Consider the following 6,000-nt stretch of genomic DNA (forward strand, 5'->3'; position numbering starts at 1 on the left):
TAGTAGAGTGAGGGCCCAGAAAAGAAGAGCTTATAGTGCTCTTGCACAGGACACAAGTTTGGCTCTCTGCACCAATGTTGGAGATCTCCACTTAGAGGGGGTCCAATGTCTCTGGGCTCTGTGGACAATCTCCCATGCCCATAATTGAAAGTGAAAATACATGTTTTTTATTTGTTTGTTTGTTTTTAAAACAGAAGACTTGTAAGCTCTTATGGATGCTGTGTTTGAGGCAAAGAAATGACAAAGAAACACAGAAGCAGCAATCTGTGCATTTGGATAGAATGTGATACAGTGAATGAGAATATAAACAAAATCAAAGCATAGTGTAAATGTACCTTGAAAAGGATTGAAGGATATTTACCAAATATCAAGGGGGTAAACTGGAAGAGATGTAGAAAATGAGGGAAAAAATGTAATGGCTGCTACTTAGAGCAGTGGTTTGCTCAGTGTCCCCTCGAGGTAACAATGAGACAGTCCAGCCAGAGTGGCAAATGGTTGGAATGATCCCAGCAGCCTTCACACATGCTTCTGTGAATGTGCACACATTAAACGCTACTCAGTAGGTCAGGGCCATGAGGTCCAATGGGGCCAGGAGAGGCCCTCCCTAAATGCCCATATAGTCTTGAACTATGAGTCCCCTGCCACTGATACCATGGGCTGTCAAGAAGTGTAATGTAACCCATAGCCACTCGGCTCTGGGTATCCAGCCTGTGGCTTTGCACGCCCATAACCTAAGTGTCTTGGCAGCAGTTGCGCTGTCACCACTTGTCCATAATTCTTATCTGGGCGTGAGAAACTTTTCAGTTGTATTTGGAGCTAAGACTTCTAGATTAGTAAGTTAAATCCAAGAAATAAATGCACAACATTGTATGCATGTTTCTATAGAACCCTTATGTCAAGCATACATTAGTGAGGTGGTTGCCCCGAAGGGGGCCCTTGGTAGATTTCTGTATTTAAGAGGAGGGACTGCGTGATTTTCATCGTTGGATAAACAGAGAAACGTGGCAGAGATTCGTGAGTCAAAATTCATCAAAAGTGGCTTTCTCTGTGGATACTGTATGTTTGGATGTAGAACATGCATTCAGTTTTGTTGCTAAAGAAACCCTTTTGAGTGGAATATAGGAAACAGAATAGCATCTTTCTCTCCTCTCTAACTCCCAGTGCTACAGCACCAACTCTGAAGCTGAGTCAGGATAAAGGTATGATTCAACCCTTTGTGGTGGCTTAATCAATAAAGCAGGTTCTAAAGCTAGTCTAAAGCTTGACATAAGCTGTTATAGAGATAATTAGACCCCACAGTCCCATTCCACATTTAAGGTAAGGAGGCCAGCTTACTCCCTTCAATTCTAGGGAAGGCAGAAGGACCTTTTCTCTCTCACAGTTATCTTGTGCCCATCAATTCAATACAAGAGATATCCTTTCCTGCCTTCCTGCCTTCCTGCCTTCCTGCCTTCCTGCCTTCCTGCCTTCCTGCCTTCTTCCTGCCTTCCTGCCTTCCTGCCTTCCTGCCTTCCTGCCTTCTTCCTGCCTTCCTGCCTTCTTCCTGCCTTCCTGCCTTTTGTTTTTGCTTTGCTTTTCTTTTCTTTTCACTTATTCTTATGTCATACAGTACATCCCAACCACAGTATCCTCTTCCTCCACTTGTCCTGCTTTCCAAGATCTTCTGCTCTTCTGTTTCCCTTCAGAAAATGGCAGCTACCCCAGTGATATCAACAAGACAGGGCATAACAAGATGCAATAAGCTAGGCACAAACCCTCATCTCAAGGCTGGATGAGGAAACCCATAGAAGGAAAGGGATCATATTATACTCATGTTCTGATATCTTCCACTAGAGCAATAAAACTGGGGCAGATGCCATGATGTTTCATATGACTAGGATTTTTGTATTTGTTTGTCCAAGGCCAAAATGCAAGGTCAGATCACAGGAGAATGGAATCCAAAAGCTATTAATTACTATTTCCTCTAACCCAATTATTGAATAAATGAATAAACAGAAGCATCAATTACTTAAGTAAGTCTCCAAGTAACAGAATTATCTAATGAGAAGTTCATTCCATTCCTGCTTTGTTGCCTGTTACTCTACTGGTAAAGTGATCGTCATTGTCCTGGACTATCTTCAGTTCCAGAGAACTCCATCGTCATTTTCCCAAGGCTCTACTCTCCATCCTCTGTGGAAAAGCGACATGCTTATAAGCATTCTCCATCATCTATCTAATGAACACCATACCTCTCTTGAAAGATAGCTGTTATCTCTGGGTATCTCAAGCCATCCCATGCCAGGCATACTGTCATGGAAAGACCTGCTTAGTGAGCAACTCCAGACAAGGCTCTAACTGCACAAACTGGATAGCATACTCATATTGTCTGAGCACGAACTATCTCAAGTGATGAAAAAGAACATGGAGATTCATACCAGAGCTTTCTGGTAGATGGAGCCTCTGAAAAGGGGGCTATCTGAGATGTGTTTTAAGTAAATACTAAGTCTAGAACTCTTTAGCAAAGACATGCTTTCTGATCTAATGCATTGCTGAATTCTCTTCATAAGAACTCCAAGGCAACTGTATACTTTTTGTGAACTCTTTGCAATACATATGGATACTTCCTCAATAATTTAGAGGGAACACAAAAGAGCAAAATATTCCATGATAACAAGCAGTCACTCACCTGTAGCTCATGGAACTTAGAAACAAGCAAATATTCCTTCAAATTGTTGAGCAACATTTGTAGCAGCAACTTTGTTAGACAGTCTACGAGAGATTCTGCACTTGCCTGAGTTGAACAGCCTTCATGTTGTGAAAGCTTACATTCTATAGATGGTAGACAGAAGAGAGAAAAATCACAAAAGGTACAGGTAAAATTTTCTCTAATCTTGAATTTGTCTTCAAGGGCATTTCTAGAAAAGTTTAAATGAGGTGGGGAGACTCTCTTTGAATGCTGGTAACACCTACTGAGGTCTGAACTGAATAAAAAAGAATAAAGGAAGCAGTGAGCTGAACACTCATGTCTATGCTTCCTGATGGCACAGGCTTTGTGAGCATCAGTATCTCCCTCCCAACGGCTGCAGCTAGACCTTTGCCCTTTGAATTCAAGGCACTGATAGAAAAGGTGTAGACTGGAGTCTGAGATTTGAATTGTTACTTGCTAGATGACAACCATGGTAATGTTTCTCCCCAGTGAGTTCAGTTCCTTTTCCATAAGATGTTCACGGTAATAGCAACTAGAGCACGGGGAGAGTATTCCATATTTACTCTTCTTGTTTGACTCACTGACTTGTTAAGACCAAGCTTGTTTTGAGGAAAGGGGCCTCCTCTAGCTCAGAATGTATTTAGTGAGGATCACTGATCTATATCTGTGCTTTGCTCCTGTAGGAGAGCTAGATATAAGAGGTGGATTGATATAAGCTCTTCCCTTTTGTGCCCAGAACTTAGAAAATATATCCCACTGCTTAGTTATATTCTTTATAAAATATACCACAAGGGGATGGGTATAGATGACATAGCATAGATGCTGCCATTTCTGAGAAATAGTTAGTAGCTCACATAGGTGACACACCACTTCCCAAACCCCTCAAGATGAAGATGTCTCCAGTATGGAACAGACACGAGATGATTGGGAAGAAACACGCGACCTTGTAGGGAGGATCCATGAAGTCTACTCAGAGGTCTCATGAGCCCCTCTGTTTGTCAGAGTATGATGTGTATGAAAAGCATTCTTGCCATTGGGCATCAGGAAAAGGAAGGACAAAGTCTTAATTATAAAGACATTCCCTAAAGCACAGAGTACTTTGGCAATCATGACGCTTGTTTATTAATATAATAATGCCGATTATATAAAAAGGCAAGAGCCATTATAGCCTAATTTCACACAATTTCAATTGTGTTAATAAAAATGGCGAACTGACCACAGCATAAATCACTAACTGATTTATGGACTCTTTGTTCGGAGAGTGACAAACAGGAAACTGGCTCTTGGTAGCAAATGTTTCGACAGAAGCAAAAGTAAATGTCTGGGATGCAGATAAAGGACTCTGGCCCTTTCTCTGGGTAGAAATGGAGAATGGAGAGGCCCCTTTCTCATCAAAGTGGTGCTCACTCTGCAAGTCTCTGAGTAGAAAGTGCACTAGAGTCTGTCTATGAAGAAGCAACATCAAGTCTAGGAGAGAGAGATGCTACATTTGCCCATAACAAACATAAGACCTCTTTGGTCCTATGTCTGTTCTTGATACTCACTTGGTTTGACTTTACTAACCTGCATACGGAAAGTGAAGAAGCCTAATCCTCCCTACATTCTGTTCCCTGATTATAAGAAGCCTAGAATGGTATAGCACCCCACACCACTCCCTGCCCAGGGGAATCTTCATAAATGTTTATTGGAAACCAAAGGGATTGAATTACACACAAAGCATTCTGTTTATTTTGTAAGCAATTATTCTGGTTTGTTAACAGCTCTTAGCCCAAAGTGTTTTGTCACTTTTCAGGCATGGTGCAGACACCAGAGACTGGTGATCTGTGGAATTAGGTATAGATGAGACCAAGGTAACATCTAGAAATGGTGGCCATCTAGATCACACAAAGTGGGAGCCCTTGTTGGGTTCTGGAAAACTGATTGGTTCCAGGCCCCCTGTTTGGATTTTGTATGGATCATATGACCATGTCTACACATACACTTAGCTGCATGCAGTCTTATTGGAAGCTTTGTGGCTTTGGACCGTGTAGCCAAAAGAGCAGCATGTTAATCCTTTGTCCCAGGTGCTGTGGAATCATTAGCTATTAGTTTCCAAGTTGTAGGGAGTTCAGCCGGGATTGCATGGGGATGGATACACTCATCCAGACAAGACAAGCACAGTTGCACATGGTAAGAACTGTAGACATGAAAAAAAAACTATCCTTGGAAAAAATATTTTTATGATTCTCCTCCTGACAATCTGCTTTTCTCCTACTCTGAGTCAGAGGTCCTAAAACTGAAACACCTCTGTCTCTCTCTCTGTCTCTCTCTGTCTCTCTGTCTCTCTGTCTCTCTCCCTCCCTCCCTCCCTCCCTCCTCCCCCCTTTCTCTCTCCCTGTTAAAATCTACACTAGCGCCTACAACCATGGAAGTGAAGGTGGTCACTAAGTGGAAAGCTACAAAAGAAGCTGAAGGCCCTTAGAAAATATTATGTGTTTGGGCAAGTACAGCACTGAATGCAAATAAACTGCAAGACACAATTCTTCCTATAAAACATAATGGACACAAAGCTACAAATAGTTTGACTCAGGGATTTAGTCTGGCTACTCAAGTGTCACAAGTGGATTGTTGTGTAATGTGGCTTTATTGAACCAGCAAGCCACACTTGGCAAATACCCAGTGTCATAAAGATAATTGCTTTGTTTTGCAAAGTAGCTGAATGCCTACAAAATTCAGTATGCATTAAAGCTGAGAAAAATGACATGATGCTCATATCGAATGGGTTATGGTTGAGGCTTGTTTAATTCTTAGCAGATATTTTATCTGCATGGTTATCCGGCACAGCACTCAAAAGTAGGAGGTGTAAAAACATTAATTGAAAAGGATTATTTTATGCCATGTATAAGAATTGTTAAATATTTGACCACAGACACTAATTTAACCAGTCCAGTTCTATACCAGATAGCATCACAATTGTAATGACCCCAAATCTCCAAATTTCTAAAATATCCCGGCATATCGACACGTTCACTCAAGCATTCAGAATGGAATTGCTGTTATAGGATTGATGTGTAAGAGGTTTGTTCTGAAGGAAAATTGGGAAGCAGAGACAAGACTAGTAGTACTGTGTGATTTCAGTGTTGGTCTGAGGTCTGACCTCTGGCAGGGGGAGGGAGAAAGTAAGGCATGAAGGGGGTTTTTAGGAGTGGGGAGGAAAGAGAGGGAACAGAAGAAAGAGAGGGAGGATGAAAAGAAGATGAGGAAAAAGAGTGGGGGAGCATGGGAAGGACTATGTGTTTTAGCCTGTATTTTATTTCTTCTATCTGTCAGCATTT

The sequence above is a fragment of the Rattus norvegicus genome, chromosome 1 (genome assembly GCF_021556685.1).
Source record: "Rattus norvegicus strain SHRSP/BbbUtx chromosome 1, alternate assembly SHRSP_T2T, whole genome shotgun sequence".
NCBI classification, from domain to species: Eukaryota; Metazoa; Chordata; class Mammalia; order Rodentia; family Muridae; genus Rattus; species Rattus norvegicus.